Source organism: Haemaphysalis longicornis, unplaced genomic scaffold, assembly GCF_048455015.1.
Source record: "Haemaphysalis longicornis isolate Haplotype H1 unplaced genomic scaffold, Haemaphysalis longicornis Haplotype H1 scaffold_18, whole genome shotgun sequence".
Taxonomy (NCBI): Eukaryota; Metazoa; Arthropoda; class Arachnida; order Ixodida; family Ixodidae; genus Haemaphysalis; species Haemaphysalis longicornis.
In genome coordinates this window covers 3,088,892-3,112,436 of record NW_027526282.1, presented here as the reverse complement: position 1 = coordinate 3,112,436, position 23,545 = coordinate 3,088,892, and the positions used below count along the sequence as shown (strand labels likewise).

The following is a 23,545-nucleotide window of genomic DNA, read 5'->3' as shown; positions in this document are numbered from 1 at the left end:
GTCTTGGGATGGAGAAAGCGAACTTTCAGAACTTGAAGTGAGCAGCTTCTAAATTTGCAGCTCTGTGTACAGAAGGCGCTCAGCGTAACTGGTGCGGAACGGCTTCTTGCGGTTTGTCGACGCGCTGTGTGTCATTTCAAGCACAGCTCAAGTCACCAGGCGGTTCTTTTAAAGCATGCAAGTTACCTTGGTATGCCAAGAAAGAAGCTTCAGCAAGACATCGCTACGCGCTGGAACAGCACATACCTGATGATAAACAGTCTCATTGAGCTCAAGGAACCTTTACGCCGCGCCATGGAGGACGCGACTGGCAGCAAGACACTCACACCGCACATCACAGATGTCGAATAGGGCATGTTGGAGCAGCTTCGAGATACGCTCGAACCGCTGCTTGATGTGACCGAACTCCTAGGAGGAGACAAGTGCGTAACGCGGTCCGTGCTTGTCGCTTCTTTGAAGCTACTGAGGAATGCCATGACGACGAAAGACTGTAACCCCGCTTTTATCTGCCGCTTCAAGGCCCTGCTGGTGGATTCCGCCGAAGAAAGGCTCCTTGCGTGGCCGCATTACAGTGATTACGAGGTGGCCACATCTCTTGATCCGCGATTCAAGAGCCTCGCTTGCATCGACAGAGATCACCGCGAACATGTGTGGAAATGCTTCCTCAGCCAGCCACTAAGCCATCCGCCACGCCCACTGAAAATAGCCCCAGCAAGAAGCGAAAGAGCCATTTTGTGTTTGAGAGTGAAGAGCAAAGCACACCTTGCCAGGTGTCGTTATACCGCTCTATGGCAGAAGTAGCCGACGACGATCTGGATCCTTTGCAGTGGTGGAGGCTACAGAGCTCCCTCTTTTCGGAACTAGCACCCGTTCTAAAAAGGCTGCTGTGTGTTCGGTAAACTCAACGCCATGCGAGCGTGTGTTCAGCAAAGCCGGGATGACTGTCAGCAATAAAAGAAACTCTCTGCTGCCTGAAAGTGTTAACAAGCTTCTTTGTCTCCGCAAATGGATGAATTATCCTTTATTGTCTATAACGATTTGTACAAACTAGCACTGAGACCGTGAAAATAAAAACAACCATAAAAAAACAGATCATTCTTTCTCTTTTAAGTCTTATTCATCTAATTGAATACATCCGATTAATCGATTATTTAACCGATAAAGTCAGACAATTATTCGGATTAAAATTTTTGATCGACGCCCAGCCCCAGTCAAAACCACCTGATGCCCAACCCGGCACCCTCACTGAACTCATAATGATTGACTAAGGCCCTTACACGTGGAAAATCCGAACTATAATCAGGGTGTCGAACCGGAGCCCAACCGGACCGAAAACCGGAACTGAAAAGGTATTTTTGCCAGAACTGAACCCTAACCCGAACTGCCATTTTTTGAGCACGCTGAACCCGAACCGGAACTGAACCGAAAAAGAAATAACGGTTAGCGGTTCATGCTGAAACGGTTCGACCCCCCGTTGTTGATATTGCACAGTCAATGCACTTCAGGCCTTTTTTTCTTTCACGTACCATTAACTTCGCACCCACTCGCTCATTTCCCCCTCCAGGCAATTGAACGTTATCACGCTATTTGTGGCAACAGGGGAACTGAATGAGCACCAATGTAGCAACGGTCTGTTGCGGCTGGAAGCGCGAGCGTAGTGCTAGCTGATCAAACAAAATGCCATTCTCGGCAGCTTGCAGGAGAAATAAAATGACTTTGCGCTGCTCTAGCTGCGACTTTATTGGAGAAATCAGGCCGCAGGAGTGCTCCACTGCGCAACAGCAAAAGCCCACACCAGATGTGTGCAAACGTTTTGCATTACATAATTTGTTTAAACAGTCCGACACCTGCAAATTGTTAATACTTGACAAGTGTGACCGCAGGAGCTGCTCAGTGGCTAAGCCGTTTGCTGCTGACCACAAATGGCCTCGATCTCCCTTCCCCACGACCGTTTTTCTGAAGTAGATGGAAAGCGAGAACGTCCGTGTATCGAGATTTTGATCCACATTTAATATTAGCAGCTGGTTAAAATAGGTCTGCCGACCTGCAACATAAGCTGCGACTCGGAGCCCAGATATAGCACGGGACATAAAATACTCCAGTTTTTCTTAATGTGTTTACAGGGTGAACAACAAAAAAGAAAAGGCGAATCACGTTGATTTAAAATATTACGCATAATGTAAGTAAAACCGAATAAGTAAAACAAGCACCAAAACGTGGATATTGCTCTATACTATTCTTTGCCCTACTTTTCACAACCAAACGTGTCACCAATGCGAAGGAAGTGAGTTCCGTGGTTAGTTTTTGAGGACAGTACAGTGGACACGTTCCGTTTTTTTACAGATACAAATAACAACAGAGAAAACTGTTAAGGTGCGCACTCAATCCCCTGGCAAGAAACTGCAGCCCTCGACCTCGTCTTGGAAGCAGAAACAGTAATAAAGCAGATGACACGTGCAGAAAGGCAGGCCGGTACCTCACACTGTCTCATTCGCCCAGCGATCATCTTTTCTGCTTGTTCTGCTGTTTTACCTCTTTCAGATCTGCTTTTTTTCCGAAGGTGCACTGGTACTGACTGCCCAACCCGCTCGTTACTTCTACTGCTGCTCGTTCCGGAGGGGAGCACTGCTGTGGACGAATTAAAGAGCGTCTACCCCAAAAAGTCCCATCTTATACTCCGCGCGTCAAATTTCCCTTTCATTTTGTAACAGCATAATCTGTTATAAGATTCCGCTTTGTAGAACACGCAACGATGGCCGGGAGTCAGGCGGTACGATGGCATACTGATTGTAATGCACCCATCCGGTATAGCCATCGCAAAGGATTACATTGGTCAGAGCAATAATGCAGTGACTGAGCGTTAACTAAAGCTTAATATTAACAAAAGTGCGGCTAACACATTCGATAAGGTGACAGCTAACAAATTATTGAAGGTGACCAAATATTCGATGTCATTGGTAGTATTTATGTGTTTGTTGTAGGATTTTCCTGTTTTGTTACAAATATAAAAAATCTGCGCCATTGATATTAAGCGCTGGTATTTGAAAGCGCCAGCACGCAGGCCTAACTTTAAGGCTTCGAGGTTAACGTGATGGGCGATTCCACAGCGACCATTGCGATTTCAACAAAAAAGAAAAGGGCAGAAAATATATTCCAGCGTGATATCTCTTGGTGGTGGCTTTATGAATCGTCGCTAGGGCAACATAAAGTCTGGGCGAGAAAGTAGGTGGTAAATCGTCGCCACTTCATCTGTTTTTCTAATATCTCGTAATTGTTTAACGTTTTCTTTGCAATTGCGCCATTGCCCTTAAGAAAGAGCAGCATTTTGAATTTTTGTTTGCATTTTGATTTGACTGTAGTTTTCAACTACTAAATGTTTTTTTTTTCTAAATTCATTATAATTCAACTCATAGAACCGGTTCGCGAACTCGTTCAAGCTCCCGAACCGGTTTGGTACATGATTTTGTCGAACCGGAACTGAACCGGAACGAAAGCATTTCGACTGAACCAGAACCGTAACCACACCAGTATTTTTTTTCGGTTCGACAAACTGCTATTAATATACGCACGTACTTGTATACTGTTTCTGTCATTTGTTTCTACATTTGTTATCACAGCCCACTTTTCTCTAAGAGGGAGGCCTGGTGTGGCTTCATCCACCCGTGCATTTATCACCGCTACCATCGCCATCTGCGGTGCCCCGCCTAAACCGTGATCCGCGCACGCCACAGATCTAAGTAAACATAACTGCGTGCCTGGGTGGTCGCGTATTTTAGCCGCCCGCACTACCGACAGGCTTGCACCCCACGAATAAGCGTATAAAGTCCAGTACATCTACGAATTCCACGGCCTTTTCCTACAAATAGAACGGTGCACAACAGCGCAAGGTGGCCTGCTCGTGACTCCGCTATGCGATGAAAGGAAGGCATGCACGTTTTCGCGCTTATACTACGCCGCGCACAGTTGGGCCTGTAATTGCGGTTATCAACTCGCGAAAATTCGCCCTTCATCTTTTGAAGCTGTTGCGGAGCGATTAGTGGCGTTACCATTTAAAAAGTATTCGCCGCACTGTAGCCTCCTCCTCCGGGGTCCCATTGTATGTCTCATTACCCGTTTTCCGTGAAGAACGCGAAGGGCACATTCATGAGGCAGGAAAATAAAGGCGGTTTCTTTTCTTTTTCTGGTTGCCCTCAGCATAACTCAGAACCACTTCTTACTTGCTGGCCACCACCGCGTATTCTCGGCCACTCGTACCTTCTCCATCCCGGGCGCGAAGCGCAGGTTTCGTTTGCTGGCTGACCGGTGGTAAGAATGCCCCGCCGATGCAGTTATGTTCCGTTGTGACATTCTTCAGTGCTAGCAGTGGAATTCTTTAAATAATACTGTGGCGGCGGAGGAGGTTGTACGTTGTCGCTTTAAGGACGCACTGAATATCGATGGAGCCTATATGAAGCGAGGCGGCCCTTTTGCCGCGACGTGATAAATTTCTACTCTGCATCATCGATACCTTTTCGATGGTTAATTTAGCACCACGCTCCAATTTACCCTCCTTTTTGCGACCACACTTTCAAGCAAATTTTACACGCCAAATTTCGATTGATTATCAAAGTCTTATGTTACCGTTTTTCAATACACAAATGATTATGCCATCTTTCTGTACGCACTCTTCGCGAAACTTTGGCTGCCAAAACACAGTAGTTAAAACCATACTTAGAGCACCACAAAACATTTTAAATGTTGACGCCAAAGGTTGTATAAGAACTACGACGCGAGGGGTAGGGCGAAACCTAGGCTATATTAAAATGCACACGGGTGACGGCGTTCAGCGCGATAAGGCCGGTATACCATGAAATTTTCCCTGACGCCCTTTCTTGGGATTCAGGTTTTGCGGGAGCTGTTTCAATTTCCTGGATAAGGTTTAAGCCACCGCAAGCTGAAGTGTCCCTGGGAACCATCCGGGCAGAAGGCGTTCGACTTGCTGGCGAAAGCTTATTTCTATCGAGTGAAAGCCGCTCTTTTTCATTGTGTTGGAAAAGCACATGTTGCAATGCTTGTTTTACCTGCTTCGAATAAGCGGAAACGACGGGTTAAACACCTTTATTCGAGATTAATAGATGCATTCAACATAGATGTTCGTCACTGCAAAAACGTTAGTCTCAGGTCTAGAAACATAATGGTGTAGTCCAGGGGTATCTCTCGCGTGAAGTTTAGCTGCTTCGAGCAGTCTTTAAAAATGAGTCCCCTTCCACTCTGTAAAAATGGATGACTTGCGAAGCTGCACGCCCTCGATGTAGTGAACGAAACAAAACACGTTTGTTTGTAATTTACAACTGCGCATACTTCCGAGTTAATTACCTGAACATACTTTGGAAAATCCGATGTGTATCCGAGCGGACAAACGTATAGCTGTCTTTTAAACCCAACTGTCATTGTAACACGCCAACCCAATTCACTCTACCACTCAGGACACCGAACCGCTCGCATTGGGATGTTTGACGGCCACGTTTAAACCTCACGTCAATATAACGGATATGTCATCAGTAAGGGCATGAAACCTTTAGCTGCGCTCACCTGTCCCCCCCCCCCCCACTCCTCTCCCACCTTCTTGCACTCATAAACCGGCAACCGGACATCATCGGGTGCTTAGAAGTGAAACTGTCGAACATGTTGCTGTGAACTCCGTTTAAGATGAACAAGTGATATTGGCCAACGTCGGCGTTCCACGCGAGCCAGTTGCTGTTCATCTGGGATGGATTCGCAGCTACTCGACCAGCAGGAACTTGAGACGGCAACGGCGGCGGCATCGGCTTTCCGCTTTCGCGCACATTCACGCTTCTGTTTGCGCTGATGCGTCCTCAAGTTCCGCTCTTCTCCCTCCAAGCGAACGACATGCGTCCGTCCCATAGCGAGTTAACACCTCGAAAGCCTCGACCTTTATTTTAGCGGGTGCACATGTGGGTGTCCCTTTCACTACCCAGTCGTAGGCATCTCATTGTCTCTGCAATACACCAACCCAGACCCAAACCGCTCGAATGTGGAGGACAGGTGACAGAGCTCATTGAGCCATGAGGCTGCCATGTTTAAATCTCCACCACCACAACGGGTATGTCATCCGTGGTGCCATTAAGCCTTGCTGTGCGTGCATGCCCCTCCCTCCACCCCAAACCTGTGCGTGCCTAAACCGACAACGGGGGATGGGCGCGTAATTAGGCGTGAAGTACACCGGCGAAGGTAGTAAAGACTTTATATGCGGCCAGAATAATGTCTATAATAATCCTTCTGCCAGAAGAACTACGACCAGCTGGTAAACGACGGCCGCCGACACAACAACGTCGCTCGGAATAGCTTTTAGGCCAAATAGGGCTTATGTACTCACGCCGGAGTTGTAACGGGGCAAGATGCTTTGAACCGGAAGGGACCAGCATCTAGTGGTCGAGGTGGATAATGAGGCGGCAACAGCAGCAGTTACATTCTCGACGGCGGGGATGGCGGCTCTATGGGGCGTTTTTACACCCATTTGCGCTGCTGTTCATTCTCCGGAATCATCTGAGTAAGGCGCGCAGCCGTTGTCAGCCGATTCGGAAGTTGTGAAAAGAGGCATCGGGGGAGGCGAGGGAGATAACACTTGTGAAATAGGTGTCGGTGGTGGAGAGGAGGAGCCCTGGAACGGCACTGAGTAAATCGGCTTCACCGGAATGGAAACATCGGGGGTTGGACATATACTGCTTCGAGGAAAAGCCGTCATGATATTCTCAGCCCCATATAAGAGCATTTGTTAGTGCTCACATTTGCAGTTATCAATAAATCGTAAACATATCTAAAACTTCTAATCGCGTGATATCGTCAAGGGCTTCTTGAAGCATATTGTCAAACTTTGCTAAAGAGACATGACACAGAACTGGAGCAAGGCAGGAACCTATACAGATGCCTTTCTTTTGTATAAACAAGGGATCACCGTATTTCTATACTACGATTGATAAGATGCCGTAACGTGGTATGCAGTCTAGCGTTCACGTAAGAGTAAACAAGTAGCCGTTGCAGTATTAAAATTTGTGCGCTGACGTATAATATCAGGGCACCATTGCAAGAGAAAGAATTCAATAAGATACAAAATAAAAAGGCGTGGTGTGGTCATAGCAATGGCTGGTCGATATTTTCTGCACGTTTGTGCATATGTAGGTGATGTACCTCAAATGCTACTAATGCCCCAGTACGGGGGCCGTTTAAATTCTTCAATAAAGGTATTCTTTTACGAGCTGCAGATTTGGTGCGCAATGTTTGATTGCAAACGTGTGAATTCGTGATAAAAAGCAACAGTTGTTGTGGGGTGGACCCGACAACTAACGAAGCAGTTCAGGGAGATATGGGCTGGGCGTCGTTTGAAGTTAGAGAAGCACAGAGTAAAATATGCTTTGAGATGAGGTTGAGGGCAATGGATCAACGAAGGTGGGCAGCTAAGGTTTTTAGGTACCTATACTTGAAAAGCGTGTACACGCAGTGGTTAAGAAAGACCAGAAGGATAACGATGAAATACGGAAAGAACAGTGGAGAATCCAAAACAGCCAAGCTAACCAAAAAAGAGGCAAGGCAGATTGAAACGAATAAATGGAGGGAAAAAACGGAAGCTAAAACGTCGTTAGAAATGTACAGGGCTGAGAAATTGAACATCAGGAAGGAAAATTTCTACGATAATTCCCAGGGCAGTGCTTTGCTTTTTGAGGCTAGAGCAGGTTGCCTGCGAACTAAGAGTTTTGCCGGGAAGTATTCACAAAATGATGGGGTATGCGTGGTCTGCGGAAAAGAAACAGAAACTATGCGGCACATAGTGTTATAATGTGAGGGTATCCATCCAAATCTACATGAACGGAATATTGGGCTTCCAGAAGCCCTAGAATTTAAGGGTATCAGAGAGGAAGTTAACTTCAGAGCTGTCGAGGGGACGAAAAGAAGATTAGAATACTGGTGGACGAAAAGCAGAGAGGGGAATATTGCCTAGGACAGTTACCACCTGTAACAGGGAAAAAGAAGTATTTCGGGCCTAATAAGGTTTAGTGCCTGCCCTAAGCAGCGCTAGTATTAACCCAAGAGGGTAAAACATGGTTATATTCGTCCTTTTTGGTAAGATGACATGTCATCACCCCGCTTCAAAGGGGATACCAAAAGCAATCATCATCATCATCATCATCACCACCTAGCTCACTAAAGACGGTTCGCCCAAGTACACGAAAGAGATGTGGCTAGTATGACGTGTTTTTATTGCTTTTCTGCCTTTGCCTTACCCGTCAGTGCGTGTAGCGGGTTTTTTGTGTGGAAGTTCACTTTTTGGAGCCGTAATACTGTCCTGTAACAATCTTTAAGTGCAGGGTATTTTACGAACACACAGGAAAAACTAGCAGAGCGACAGCGTTGTCTTGTCGTCTGATTTGACTGGTATATTTGTCCCATACGCGCCCTTCCGGGATGCTAGGCCAATGCCAAGTTCCGCAAATGCCGATTGTTTTGTGAAAAAATATTTAAAATAGCGTCACTTATGAAAAGAAAACAAATTTTTTAGTTGTAAGAAAAACACTTACGTCGTCGGAGCAGAGTTTTTCAAGACTTTCAGAACCTCCCAACTTTTCGACCTCCTGAAACAAAAGCACAGTGTTCTGTTGAGTTGAGATATATAACAATACATTTTTGTGCAAAGTTATAAGAAGAGTATTTACGCAGCCACTCCAACGTGTGATTGAAAAGAGCAACAAATATAATTTTGTTTCTATATTTGTATCAAAGTTTGATTGTGAATACTTGTTCAACGAATATGTGGAAAGTAATAAAGCACTCATCTATGTTGCTTACGAGGTGATAGCGAATTTCTTCAGCTACAAGGAAATGCCCTATTTTGTTCTTCTGGACAACGATTCTACTGCGGTACTCACTCGTTTATAGCGTACGTGAAGTCCCTAATGGTTTGTCCTCCCTCGGGGTCAGCATCCCCGATTTACTTAGAGTGGTGTTCCATTGTACTATATGGACATTAATGGGCATCACGTCCCGAATAAAAACGCCTTTGCTTCCGATGACGTCATTTTCGCTTTCAGTTACTTCAAGTGACATAACTCTTATTTACAGGCGTTTTGGAAGGGGCATATATTCCAATTCAATATACTCGACCTCTGCTGTGGCGGCGCACCAGTCATCCTGGTAACTGAAAACATGTTTGTCCAGTAGCGTTACAGCAAAATTGTGTTAACTTTGAGATGGCTTCTTGGGTAACTGCATCCTCAGATGCGGCAGACACAGTTATATCCAGTGCGTACGCAGGAACACCGACGTCAAGGGTGCATAAAATATTGCATTTATTCCATTAAGGGGTGTTTTCAGCTCTTTTTGTTGTAATGATGCCAGGACGCAATGTCTTTTAGCGAAATGGTTTGGAGTGATATGAAGGACAGACCCACATCCATTGCGAGCACGTAGACAAGAAGAGTACGTTTTATTAGCATCTGCAGTATCTGAATCTGAAGGCGTCGCTGTGTGGGTAGCTTTCGATGTAAGTTAGTCTTGATTGCACTGTCTTTCCTCGGCGTGCCAGGCTATCTGTGAAAAGGCGTACCTCTTTCCGTACATATTCTATGCTACATAATGGTACTTGCTCAAATAGCAAGTCTTAGTTGGTTTGGTACCTGGACAAAATTGCATGAAAAAACCACAGGTAAACAAAGGCCAGGGAAAAACCAGCGCAGGATTAAACAGGGCAACTTAAGAGCCGAGGACTCAATATCGCGGTGGACATCAACTAATTTGTTTAGTTCTCTTTACACTACCGTGCAGTCATATCTGTGGGTGATCTCAAAAATACAGGTTACAGGAGATGACGTTGTTTCAGTCTCCTTCACAACGCGCTGCCGCTTTTGTTTTGGAGTATCGAGTAACTACCACGATGAGATAAGGCGCTACCCGTCCTACTTGAAGTAAGAGTTAGTTTGACAGGTGTAGTACAGATATTCGTTGCCTTTTGTTTACAAGGCCGAGCTGAGACTGAGAAGTTGTTCTCGATTGTTATCTTGAAGTTCCTTAACTACTACGTTTCCAATATAAAAAAAATTCCGCCATCTCCACAAAGTGAATGATGATGAGAGGGGCGAAGCAAAAATGCTTATCGGTAAAACCGTGAAACTTTCCCCGCACATCGTGTAAAGACTCGACACGTCAAGCTTTTCACCGCTCTGTTGGCAAGCCCGTCGACGACGTCGATGTTTGTGGTTGTTATGTAGGGGTTGTTTTAGATGATGAGAATCTCCATGGCTAAGTTGGTGAATTCGGTGTGTGACATTTTAGCCACCTTGGCCGTCGCCTTCTGCAGAGCTTATTGTGTCGTGTACCCCTGGGTACGTGTCTTGAGCTCGCAGGCGACGAACAACAATCTCTTCTTTTTCCTCTTCTCCTTGTTGGGTAGCAACGAACGCGTTGAACGTTTTGTCCTCTTCGGTCAATCTTTGGTTGGCCAATCCCTAGGGGGATCCTGTCACAATCATCTTTAATGTGCCGTGCCGTATACAGCAGCAACGAGGGACGGGACAGGGCCCGAGCAAAAGGAGCTTCGCCCCTAAAACGTAGCTTTTTGGACACTGCAGTTTGAAGGGATTGTGTGACTTCGTCTCATTAAACAGAAAGAGAGAAAGAGGGAGAGAGAGGTAGAGACAGAGAGACATTTTTATGTAAAGAAAGCAGAAAGCGAATATATCTTCTGGAACGTATTCTCCTAAAAGTTACTCTGCGGGGATAGGGACAAGGGAAGCCCTAAAGGTAGCAGGGTGAGACAGGGGCCGGAGAAACATAGGGCTGTCTATTTTCCTCCTGCGCTCGTAGGCATGTCACGGTCTGTTAAACCTCCCAACCATAACCTCTCGACCACGCGGGACCGTAGTCCGGTCGCATCGGTCCGTGAGCCGACACGGTTGAAATCTTCCACCATAAGAACGGGCACAACGGTGAGCGCATGAAGACCCACTGCGCGTGTAGCCCCCCCCCCCCCCCCCCCCCGCGCTGCTCACGCAACCCGGCAACCCGTAACGTGTAAGACCTGGAAGAGACCGGTAGCAAAATGTTCATCGCTTGTGCCTATCAAGCAGACCAATAATTATTGGCTCCAATGGGCATTCCCAATACACAAGTTGCTCGTCATCGGCAGATGATTAGTATTCCACGAGGTGGAAAATAATTGTGGTTACCCGTTCCTCGGCAGCTGCTTTCTGGTGTTTTTGCTCCTACAGTCGAACACGGATATATCGAACTCCAAGGGGATCGCGAATTAGTTCGATATATGAAAAATTCGATATAAAAAATATGGGCTCTGAGACCTCAACTATGGCGAACGATCACTTACCGATCGTCGCATTCAAGAATGACAACTAATTCTGCACTCACGACGCAACAGGACGCTTTATTCGGTGAAAAAAAAATCGCTGATCTTGGCCTGCTTCTTCGTCCTGGAAATGAAATTAAAGACGCTGGTCTCGATCTTCTCGAGGCTGCACAACTAGAAAATTCCAGCAGTACGCTGCGCCTTCGCACACCATGCACAACACGCACGCAAAAGAAGAACAGCGCGCACGTACCACAAGAACTTTGAAGGTAACAATTCCAAGGCTCTCTGAACAGACTCCAACAAAGCGCTCGCGATGGTCATCTCCGAGAGAAACAGTGATCTCCGAAAGGTGCGGGACAACTCGCCAAACAGCAGCAACATCAGCAAAATGCAAAAGAAGGAGGAGGCCGCCACCGCCTTCGTTCCCTCTTCCCTTTCCCGAGACGACATCGGGGGAAGACAGATCCAGAGAGAGAGAGAGAAAAAAAAAACTTTTTCGGCAAGCCGGGGAACGTACGCAGCCGAAAAAAAGAAAAAGAAAAAGGACGTGCGCAGTCGGGGCATCCCTACCTCGCACTGTCACATTTTCCGAGCGTTCGGGCTTGTGTGCCTAGAGAGATTTAGCATACCGGGCTCCGTCCGCTAACGCTACGGCGGCCGGTAGCGGGGCCCGACTGGGCAAGCGCAAATTCGTTCCGGTAGGGGGGATTAGTTCCGCGAGCCAGTCTTCGCCATGCCCGCGCATTCCTCTACATCCTCCTCAACCTCAATCGGGGGTGCAGCGACCGCCGAAGAGCACCTTCCAGCTCGCGCGGCATTCGATATACCCAATGTCGGGAAAAAAACGGTTCGATATAAACGTACGAATTCCTATACTTTTACACAGAATTTTCAAGGGGAAAATTTATGAGTTCGATATAGACAATAATTCGATATACCCGTGTTCGATATATCCGTGTTCGACTGTATTTGTAATTCTGTGAGTCCGATGGTCTTTCGATTCTCTCTTTACACACAATGGTTGTTCAGTGGCTAAGGCTTTTTACTGCTGATTCCAAGGCCGCTCGTTTGATCCCGGCCTTGGGGTATGGTGTTCTGATGGAGACGAAAAGCGAAAACGTCTGTGTGTAGTACTTTCAGCATACCTTAAGGATTCCCAGGTTGAAAAATTAATCTACAACACACTGTGCCTGTCGCAGACCGTGTGTAGCTTCGGCGTGTTGCACCTGCATAAGTCAAATTGGAAATTCCGCTTTTTATTCCCTGAGCGAAATACACGCGTCCATCCGATAGCGAGTCAACCATGCAGTAGCTGATAACGGTTCTGTTGCAATTATATTGATTGATTGATTGATTGATTGATTGATTGATTGATTGATTGATTGATTGATTGATTGATTGATTGATTGATTGATTGATTGATTGATTGATTGATTGATTGATTGATTGATTGATTGATTGATTGATTGATTGATTGACTGACTGACTGACTGATTGTAGGGTTTAACGCGCCTACGTAACGCAGGCGATGAGGCGTGCCATAGTGGAAGTCTCCGGATTGGTTTTGACCACCTGGGGATCTTTAACGTGCGCGGAAAGCTCGAACAAACGGGCATTTTTTTCTTTTCGCCTACATCAGAAAAGCGGCCGCCGCGGATGGGAATTGAACCCGCATGCTCTTGCTGCGATTATAATCTCATGACGCAGCTTGTGAAGGAAGGATTCGCGGTTGCGAGGGGTATACAACTTGTGAAAGAAGCGTCGGCTGGGGCGAGGGGGAGCACAGAAGCGGTGCTCAGTACAGCGGCTTCACCGGAATAAAAACGGGGGGTGGGGTAAGGGGAACCATCTAAAGGTTTCCTGTAAAAGCCAAGGCAACCCACGTGTTAAAGGGGCACTGAAAGCAACTAGCAAGTTGGGCTCAGACGAAAGTTCAACTATACTGTAGCCCTCTTAGCGATTATCCCTTAGCGAAAGATACTTTTATTGCCGAGAAATTGCCAATTAAGAAACGCATTTCATTCGTCCTAACTTTTCATGGCACTTTGCATGACGTAAATGGAGGCCGAAAGTGAGTGAGACAGCGGTGTGGTCCAGCAGGAAAACTAAAACCTCCAAAAGCGAATCGTCATGGCCGCAGCAGCCGCAGTCGCGCTCTGGGCGCATACGACATAACAACTCGCCAGCCATAGACGCCCGCAGGCTGGCGCTCTGTGTGCGCGAAGCCTAGTGCCGCACGGGACGTGCAATGGTGGTTAAACAATGTGAAAGGACCACGCGATGCCTTAGTAGAGAGAGATTGTTCTAGTAAAGTCTAGTTTTTCTATGCCATCAAAACGTCTAGCGCGGACAGCGCAACCACAAAGATAACAACGTCAAGGGCTTCCCTTACGCTTTCAGAATCATTATCGATAGTTTGGTTATAGTCGCTTTGATGGACTCGGCTGTATACCTGACGCCATCTGCTAGTTCCACTTGTTACCACGCCCAATGCCTAGTGTGGAAACCAGCTTACGTAATCCGCTGTACGAGCACATCAGTGGGAGTACGTCTGCATTCGCGCGCTACATATTACGATGCAGGCGCGCCTCTGCAATTTCAACCGGAAACTAAAAAAAGACATTTGTATAGGGCTGGATGTCAGTTACTTCCAACTGTAACCGCGTACAGATGGAGATAACAGGCGCGTGACTAGGTCAAACCTGCAATGACCATCGCCACCACCTCTGGCGCCGCGGCTCGCCAGCTTGCGAATGCCGGCATGGCTTGAATTATACGTGTTTATTTACAATCGTTTATGACTTGTGAAAGTTAATGTGGAAAGAGACACTGTGCGTGTTTCTTTTTGAGCTTCTGTACGCGCTTCACGTTTTATTGTTCGTCATGCGACTCTCGGCTCATCCGCTCAGTCGCGTTTACGTCAGTTCTGCTGGGCGAATGATAGCTGCATTTTTTAGGGCGCAGCCCATTTGGGGCTGTGGCTGTTGGAGGCTCCGGTCGTCATCGTCGCCGTAATTGTCGTTCTTCTCATGTAGTCACGCTACTAAAACCCCAGGAAACTCGTTTACGCCTCGCGCTAGAACGTAACGCGTGCTAAAAAAATGTTGCAGAGACATCTACGTTTGTAGATGTGTCTGAAGGCACGATAGCGATACTTCGACTCCCACGAAGCGCTTCCGTACGCGGCTGTGGCATTTCCGGTCTATGCTTTACGAGCACGAAAGGTTATAGAAAAGAGAAATACTAGCAACCAGGGTTTTTAATGACAGTGTCTCAGGAGACACAAAGGCCCCCTGCGCTTCTGGGGCTTAAAATGTGCGCGTGAAAGGTTGCGGATGCGAGGTGTTGGTTAGTTTGAGCTTGGAGGAGTTAGTGTCTGTGTGTCAAAATGTTTATTACGAGATGTCTGGGCCGGGCTGGACAATTTTGCTTTTATCACAGAGAGAGAGCGAGCGAGCGAGAGAGAGAGAGAGAGAAAAGATCTTTGTTCAGGAAGAAATAGTCCTGGTTTATGAAAATAGGGTAATGAGATGGCAGGTAGCTAAAAGGTGGAACATCAGCCTACGGCACCAGATGCAGCAGCTCCTTGTCGTGCCCTCTGAATCAGCTCGTGCTGTTCTTTAGCTATCGAGCTGGTCAAATCTGCCTCCCATGTTTTGAAGAAGTGCAATATGTTATGTTCGAGTTGTTCTCTTCTGGCCATAACATTGGACATGGCTAGGTAGCGAGCAAGAGTGCGGATGCTTTCCCTATTTTAGCAGAGTTCTAAGTTGATGTCTGATGTTCCCACCGAACATCATAACGCCAATGAATTTTCAGATAACTGTGTTTGTTTTTCGTCCACAGAGTTTGTGAGTCTTCAGCATTAGGACCTCGTTGTAGCGAGGAGAAAGATTGCATTCCTAGGCATAAATGAGGATTCGTTCTTAACGTTCTTCGAAGAGGCAAGTGTGGTAGTCGGGGTAACAAGGAGCACGGTACGCGAGCTCGCGTCTCTCTTGCATGGTGCGTCGTTTGCTATCAGACCGTTGGATGCGGCTGTCCAGGTGACGTTGATAACTTTCTGCATTGTGGATGGAATATCTTGCCGAAGCGCTTGGTATACTGCCTCCAGAAAACAGCGTAATGTACTTTGTGAGTCTGTAATGATGTTATGATTTTATTTGATACTTCCGCTATTCGGATTGCCAAGAGGATCGCTCTAACTTCCACTTCTTTTGCAGGATGGAATGTTGGGCGAGTTGCTAGGTCGACAGGATGTAAAAACAGCGCGGTAGGACGAAGATGATGTAAAAACAGCGACGTTTTTACAACATGTCGACCTACCAACTCGTCCATCTTTCCATCCACTGTGTATTTCGTCCTACCGTGCTGTTTTTACATCATTTCTACTTCTTTGTGGAAATTATGTATGTTGTAAGGTCACGCATCCCAAAGATTGCCAGAGTAGTCAACTGAGAAAATCCGGACCTTGTTCTTTCGTACATTCTGGAGTCGGTGTATACTGCGGTCTCGTGATATTGAAACTTTCCCCGAATGAATTTGAGCCTGGCATACCGCCCCATTTGTGTAGGATTGTAGACATATTTTTGGTAGAGGAGAGTTTTGATGCGGGGTCGCTGGATCGGTGCCATGTCTATCATGGTGTGCAGTGATTTTCTTTCAAAGGGGTGGGGGTGCCTGTATTTTATTTCTGTTTGGGGGTGCCTGGTTCTTTTCAAATGGAGTATGATGGCCCCTACCGATTTTGTTTTTTCATCCGCTTTCTTGGTGCTAGGAGAGGGCATTCTTTCTCCGATTTCTCGGAATGCGTTAGGAACACACAACTTAAGGACCTCTTCATCTTCATTGTCACCAGCATCCTATTAGGACTACTGCAGCCTGAAGGCCTCTCCTATTGACCTTCACACGCTATTGTCCTGCGCACCCGCTGCGGTGGCTGAGTGGCTAAGGCGTTGCGCTGCTGAGCACGAGATCGCGGGTTCGATTCCCGGCCGCGGCGGCCGCTTTTCTGATGGAGGCGAAAAGCAAAAACGCCCGTGTGTACGAGATTTCGGCGCACGATAAAGATCCCCAGGTGGTCAAAATTAATCCGGAGCCCTTCACTACGGCGCGCCTCATCGCCTGCGTTGCGTCGGCGCGTTAAACGCCACAATCAATCAATTGTCCTGCGCTTCCCGAGTCCATTCTTTGCTCAGAATACTGTCATTTCAGTCCTCCATCGAAAAAATTTCCGTCCCCTTCTTCTAGACCCGTCTATGCATGTTCATTGTGTTACCCTAGTGGTTCACCCTTCGTTAGTTCGTCTCAGGGTCAAAATTCCGAGGGTGAGAACTGCCATTAAAGCTGTCCTAATAATGGCGTTTCTTTCACTTTCTTTTGTACGGAAAAGTTTGTCGTAAGGCAGGCACTGCAATATTCTGGTCATGATCAGTGCAGCTTAAAGGGAAGCTGAAACGCTTTCCAGAAAAATTGAGTTAGATTAACAGTTATATAGTTTCTTGCGCGCTGATTTCGAATATCACATTGAAATTTATCGTACATGAGTCCAAGTGGCATTTATCTTGCAAAAAGCGCGGCCCCGTTTGAAAGACGCGCGCTTTTCGTCTTTTGACGCCTCTGATTGGTTGCGCCCGTCATGACGTCAAAGGAGGACACCCTTCGGCCGCGCGGGTTATCGGAAGCATTGCGAACGATCGCACGGTTGCCTTTGCGGCAATTTAGCTTGCAGTTTAATTTTCGCACATGACTGGAAGTTTGTTTTATAATTTCCTGTGCTGTTGGTTAAATTATCTTGGAGCTTAAATTTGCTTTACACGACAGAGAACCTCAAAGCAGTGACTGTGACGTCGACTAGTGGGTTCCATCAAAATATTTTTGAATTAGGCAACCAGCATAGGGGGATTTTATACCTTATGTTAATATTAGGTACTGACTTAACTGTTTCTTATTATACACAAAACCATTTATGCCGAAGATTATTGGGCGTTTTATAAACAGTCTACCAGCGAAAAGCACGTACGTGCACTGCGCGAAAAAATAGCGTTCATGCGCTGTAAACGTATATGCGAGACACATCTTGCCGGTACACGCACAAACCAACAAGCAGACTCTGCTTCCGCATTTTCTTTGTTCGTTGTTGCCCACCCCAGCCCCGTTACTCATCCCCGTACACAGACCCACACGCGCGCGCCATTTCGGCAGCGGCGCTACGGCGCCTCCGCGATTGCTAGCTGCACTTCGATAAGGGGCGTCTTACTGCTTCACATGCATTTATTCTAAAAACACTGCAGCATACTAGTGCCTGCTCAGCATTATTGGCTGTAGCAGGGCTTGATTTTCGCTTGTGCGTTGCGCATTCTGCTGCAATATTACGGCCACCTCGTTATAATTAACAGACCAGTCGGACAAGGCAGTTACGTTGTAGTTAAGTTACTTTAGGTAACAATCACCAAACGTTTGTGATAATGAATCGTTGGCCTGTTTCAGCATTTCTAGATTTAAGCATTTACCGCGCTAGTCGGACAGAGGCCGTATATTTATTCTTCGCTCCTAATTTTTTTAGTATCATCATTATATATATCACCGACTATCACTGGAGCACACTTGAGGTTCAGTGACAACAAGTGCTTGCCAGGTTATAATATGCAGCCACACGGAATCTTGGGCAAAAAATTAGGCCCCCGAAGTCAACACAAATTATGGCACGGTGGTGGTTCGAAGTGGTGTTTTTTTTTTTTAATTCCAGACAAACATCACCTTATCGTGACATGTATACTTGCAAAATAAGTAATCTGGTTGTCTTGGTTCTTTTACTTTCTAGGAATACTGTTTACCTCTTAGCCGGGAGAGAACTTCTATCAGGATTGGCCCCTTGTTTTAGTTTCGCCAAAAAATTGTTTTTTTGAACACTGTCCTGAGCCCATAGGGAAAGAAAACCGACGCGTTTAACAAAACAAGTATTTCCTGAACAAATGTGACTTGGTTTCTGGAATGGAACGAAGCATCCCCGGCCAAAGTACAGCAGTATTCCCCATCCTTCCTAAATACAGAATCTAATGTGAACATTCAAGTCCGTCGCATCAAAAAAAAAAAAAAAAAAACCGCATTGGAGCGGTTTACAAAGTATTTAACGTAGTGTAGTATATTCTCTGTCATCAAGCACAGCCACCTCGGCTGTCGCTTCCGTATGTTATCAAGCATCCCGGCGTGGCATTATTCTGCTTAGGAATACGGCATGATAACGTATGCCTCGTTTGGCGTTCGTGCATACGTTTTGAACACGAAAATTGTACAAATGAGTGCTATCAACCACAACAACAACAAGTATCATTCACAAGGAAACACGGCGAAAAGAGCATGGCCGAGGCGGCCGATCCGGCCGGAAGTCCAGGTATGACGTTTTTCAGCCGGTTTTCGCCCGCGCTCTTCGGTCTTCCGGCATCGCGCGGCGAGATGGGGGCGGGGCATCGGGCCACTTTTGTTTGCTCATTGCGCCGCTTCTATTGCATGTATTGCGAAAATATTTCGTACACATGAACTATTCAATGTGTACTTGCTGCTAGTCAACTTTTCTTTTAATTCTAAAACCGCTTCACCTTCCCTTTAAGTCTTATCGTTTCTTTTTTGTTTTTCTTGCTCTTTCTTGGTAGGATGTTTTGCTTGGGGCAATAATCGTTAAAAATGTTCTATTTTTGGCGATTGTGAGTTGGGAACTAACCGCTTGTCTAGAACCCCTCCCAGCATTCTTACGTGGCTGGTCTACAGAAGGATATTCGTACATATTTTCGTGGTGATTTTTAGCTTCGTCGCGTAGCGCCATCGGTCGTTTACCAAACCGAGCTTTCAGCAGAGACATAACCATAGGAAATTGAAAAGTATTTTGAAAACTGCGCTCGTTTGTGCCCTCTAGTATCACCATCCTTTTGCGGAGTTCGAATTTAATCACGATTTCTTTTCAACTCGCGCAGCTTTCTCTGATTCTAACGTATAAGTCCCTGCGTGCAGTAGGCCGCATCGGCAAACATCTTGCAGCTAAATGGTCCAGTACCGTCCTCATGAACGGCCGATTGAAACATGCTTAAGCGCTGGCATTCGCATTTGAAGAAACGGCGTCGTACGCAAGCGAAAGACGAACTTGAGGGGGGCCGGCCATAGCGGCGCCTTTTAATATCAACCTCAAATAAAAAAGGCTGTGCTCAAGGGACCATGCTACATAACCTTATTTATGGTAGAAGGGTGGCCAGTTTTAGAGAAATACCTTTAGAAGTGCCACCAGGATGCCTTCACAGAATAAATACCGCATGACTGTGTAACACCAATGATTTCGTTTATGCCTGTAATAAGGCTTGCTGCTGGAGAGTTGGTTCATGCCCTTAAAAATCTACCACTGCGTGGCCAAATGAGGAGAGAAACAGAAGGGTGTCGAATACCTGCTTTCAGTTTCACATATGACGGTTGCAATAGTGTTTTACCTCAATTTCTACCATGCAGGCTTGAAAAAAACAAACTGCGCAGCATGCACGGCCCTGAAACTGCTGTAAGAAGTTGTGGGTTCAAGCGAAGCGCTGGGAATTAGGAACAAAGCTACAGAAATTTTGACAATGACAATTCATGCGTAAAAATTCTTACGACCCACCTGCGTTTCACCGACTTTGCGTTTTGTCGGTGACATTAAACTTATCTCAAACGCCGTCTCCTAATTTTTTTTGCTGTTGATGTTGAGTAATGACTTTATCATTTTATCCTTACCTCTTTTTATTTTTGTTTTTTGTTTTGATAAAAGTATGAATGATACCTATTCGACATAACTTTTCGATTCGGTTACTCCATTTTTAAAACGTCTGCTTTATTTTTATGCGTTTTTAAGTCAAAGCTTTCTAGCTCTACCAGCCAACGGTTCTTTCGTGGCGTGCGGGGCAAGACACTACCAACGCGGCGGAGGCGGCGGAGGCCGCGGCGTCAGGAATGAGGGGAGGGAGGAGAGTTGGGGGAGTTGGGGGGAGTTGGGGGTTCGGACAGTTTCACTCATGGAGCAGACTCTAGATGGCGCGACATTCCCCGGCGTACGCAGCGTTCCCCGCGCGACGGAGCCTGCTCAGCCCGATGGGCGCGACGGCGGAACACCTTTCGTTGGCTTTGTCGTCTGCTTCAGCGGCGGTTGTTTTGGGCCTGTTTTGAATACAGTCAAACGCCGCTACAACGAACGCTTCTACTACGAAATGGCCTGTACAACGAAGCATGCCATAAGGCCTGGCCAGATTCCGGTGTTTCCTATGTTTTGTGAACGCCACTACAGCGAATACCACTACAGCGAATTTGCCTGTTTAACGAAGAAAATCATGCGTTCCCAATGGCTTAATTGTTTGATAACGAATACGGCTAGCCGCACACGTGGTAACGCGCAGCAGCGAACCGAATCCGAGCAACTGGGCTGCTCGGTATAGCCGCGGCCCGCCGCTGCCGCCGATGGTACTCGCTAATGCAAACGGTCAGACCAAGGTCGCCCCGGGCTATCTTTTAAAGAACTACAAAAATAAAAAAGGGTGATAATGCCGCTGCACTGCTGCTCAGGGAAGTAGCCAGCGGGAGGAGGGAGTTCGAACCCCCCTTTCCCCCTCCATCCGAAATATTTTCCGGGCAGCGCGCGTAAGCGAGGGCTAGTGTTTCCTCCCACAAAACTCCTCCCCAGGAAGTCCACATGTTTCTTTTTACGCAGCCAGAGAGGGGACGGTTCGCCTAATTGCGCCTTTGGCCCTCGGGGCGAAGAACACAATCACTGCGGGGGCGCAAACGCCTGCACAGAATGGCGGCGTGGCCCGACTGCGGTTACTCGATCTTTTTGAGGCGTTGGCCCGGAGCTGAACCAGCTGTACCTTCCGCCTTTCTTGTGCCGACAGACGCCGAATAGACAAAATAAGAGCGCGGAAGACATCGACAATTTCCATGTCGCCTCTTAACTTCCAGGTTGGGTGGCCTTCCTTTTCTTCCGCTGCCTTCACTGTTTTCCTGCCAGCGGGAAAGCAGTCTGGACCTAGTTTCGTCGTCGCAGCAGGGTCTGCAGAGTAATAAATAAAATGAGAAAAACAGGCACGGTACGTTCCCGTGGTCCCAAGTCCTGACTGGCTGTTCTGCTGTTCCCAGAGCACTTGCACTTTTTAGCGAGAAGAAAGAAGGAAAAGTGCGATCGGTGTGCAAATTTGGGATGAAACGTGTATTTGAGATTTTTTTGTAGAATGACAGGGCGGTTGCGAGAAGGAAGGGACAAAGGGCAATTACGATTTGGAGGAGAGTTTTCGGGCTAGTCTTGGGAGGTGGCAGCAGAAAAACGGCGTAAGAAGAGTCTGCTAAGTGTGCGCATGCGCGCACTGCCTGATTGTGGAGAAAAGCGAGTGTTCCTGATCTGGTCTGGAGCGTTGTTGTTAGATTGTGCCGTGTTCGTGTTGCAGCGTCTTGGAATCGCGATGAGTCCAGGTGTAGGTGCAGGGACTAAAAAGCGACGACAATTCCGCCTCGATGAGAAAATGAAGATCATCAGTGCCGTGCAGAGCGGCCGGGAAAAAAAGGACGTAGTCGAGGAGTACGGTATCAGCGCAGCGACCTTGTAGACATTCCTTAAGGACAAAGAAAAGATACAGGAGCAAGTGGCACAGCATAAAACGGATCCGTCAAGGAAGTGGGTCCGTGCAGCCACATTTCAGGATGTTGACGCCGCCGTCTAGACGTAGTTTGCCGATGTACGTGCAAGGAAGATTCCTGTCAGCGGGCCGTTGCTGTGTCAGAAGGCCAAACAGTTCGCCTTCGCCCTCGGCGTGGATGAAGGGGACTTCAAAGCGACGAACGGCTGGCTGAGAAGCTTTAAACAACGACATGGCATTGTTTTTAAGACTGTGGCTGGCGAAGAGACCGACACACCGCACGATCTCACCGAAAATTGGCGTGAGTCCGAACTGCTGAGAGTGCTGCACGAGTACAGGCCGGAAGACACATTTAATGCCGACGAAACTGCTCTTTTTTATGAGTTGCAACCTCAGAAGACCCTGTGCGAGAAAACACATCGCTGCAAAGGGGGAAAAAAGTCCAAGCAACGTCTGACTGTGCTGCTCTGCTGCAATGCAGCAGGGACTGAAAAGCTGAATCCGCTAGTGATTTGGAGGTGGGCAAAGCTACGATGCTTTAAGGGCGTGCATAGCCTTCATGTTGCGAACAAAACCTGGCTTTTGCAACTGGAGAAAACAATGCGCCTTCAGAATCGCAAGATCGCTCTTCTCATCGACGACTGCACCGCACACAACAAGATCCTGGTGCTAAATCACGTGGAAGTGATTTTTCTGCCGCCGAATTGCACGTCGGTGCTGCAGCCATTGGACCAAGGGATCATACGGTCCGTTAAAGCCCGCTACCGCACGATGATGCTGCAGCGAATCCTGCTCAACCTCCAACACAACATTGAAGGGCCAACTATGATCAACGTCCGCCAGGCCATTGAAATGGTTACCGGCGCATGGTGGAAGTTGCCCGCCGACGTTGTGCGCAATTGCTGGCGCAGTGCTGGCTTCAATGAAGCTGACGACACAGCCGATAGATGTGCCGATGATCGTGAGTCACCCATTTCAGCAACGGAGCTGCAGGAGTCCATAAAGACGTACAGTGCGTGTTGCGACGCCGCATTGGTTGTGAAGTCCGACGATTACGTCTCGGTGGACGACCAGGTACTAATTTGCTCTGACCTTACAACTGACGACATCGTGGAGGCCATCATAGAGAAAAGGGACGGAACAAATGACCCGGCGAGTAGCGTTGAAGAGCTTGCACAGGAGCCAAGTGTTATGACTACCCGCGAAGCGATGGCGGCATTTGACGTGCTACAGATATATATCTCGTCACTCCCTGACCTCGCGCCGCAGCATGCCGTGAACCTCGATAGCATCAGGTCGGTGGTGGTTGCGCATTCAGTACGTCATACTACTGTGCAGAAGAAAATTGTTGACTTCTTTTCGCCTGTTGGAGTTTAAATGTGATGTAAATAAACATATAGGTTCGCTGCTAATTCTAATTGTTTGCTTACTTTATTCCACTAACTACGGTAAAATGCATTCACATTTTTCCGTTATTGCCAACTACGACAGCCTGCCCGATGAAATTGAAGCTCTATCATCTTTCTCATCATTTAAAAGGCTTCTTAAAAAGTTT

General features: G+C 47.1%; 1 pseudogene; it reads left to right on the top strand.

Annotated features, from left to right (window-relative positions):
* Positions 1–294: 294 nt before the first annotated feature.
* On the top strand, positions 295–1,051 carry LOC144166624 (E3 SUMO-protein ligase ZBED1-like; annotated as a pseudogene).
* The last annotated feature ends 22,494 nt before the right edge of the window (positions 1,052–23,545 follow it).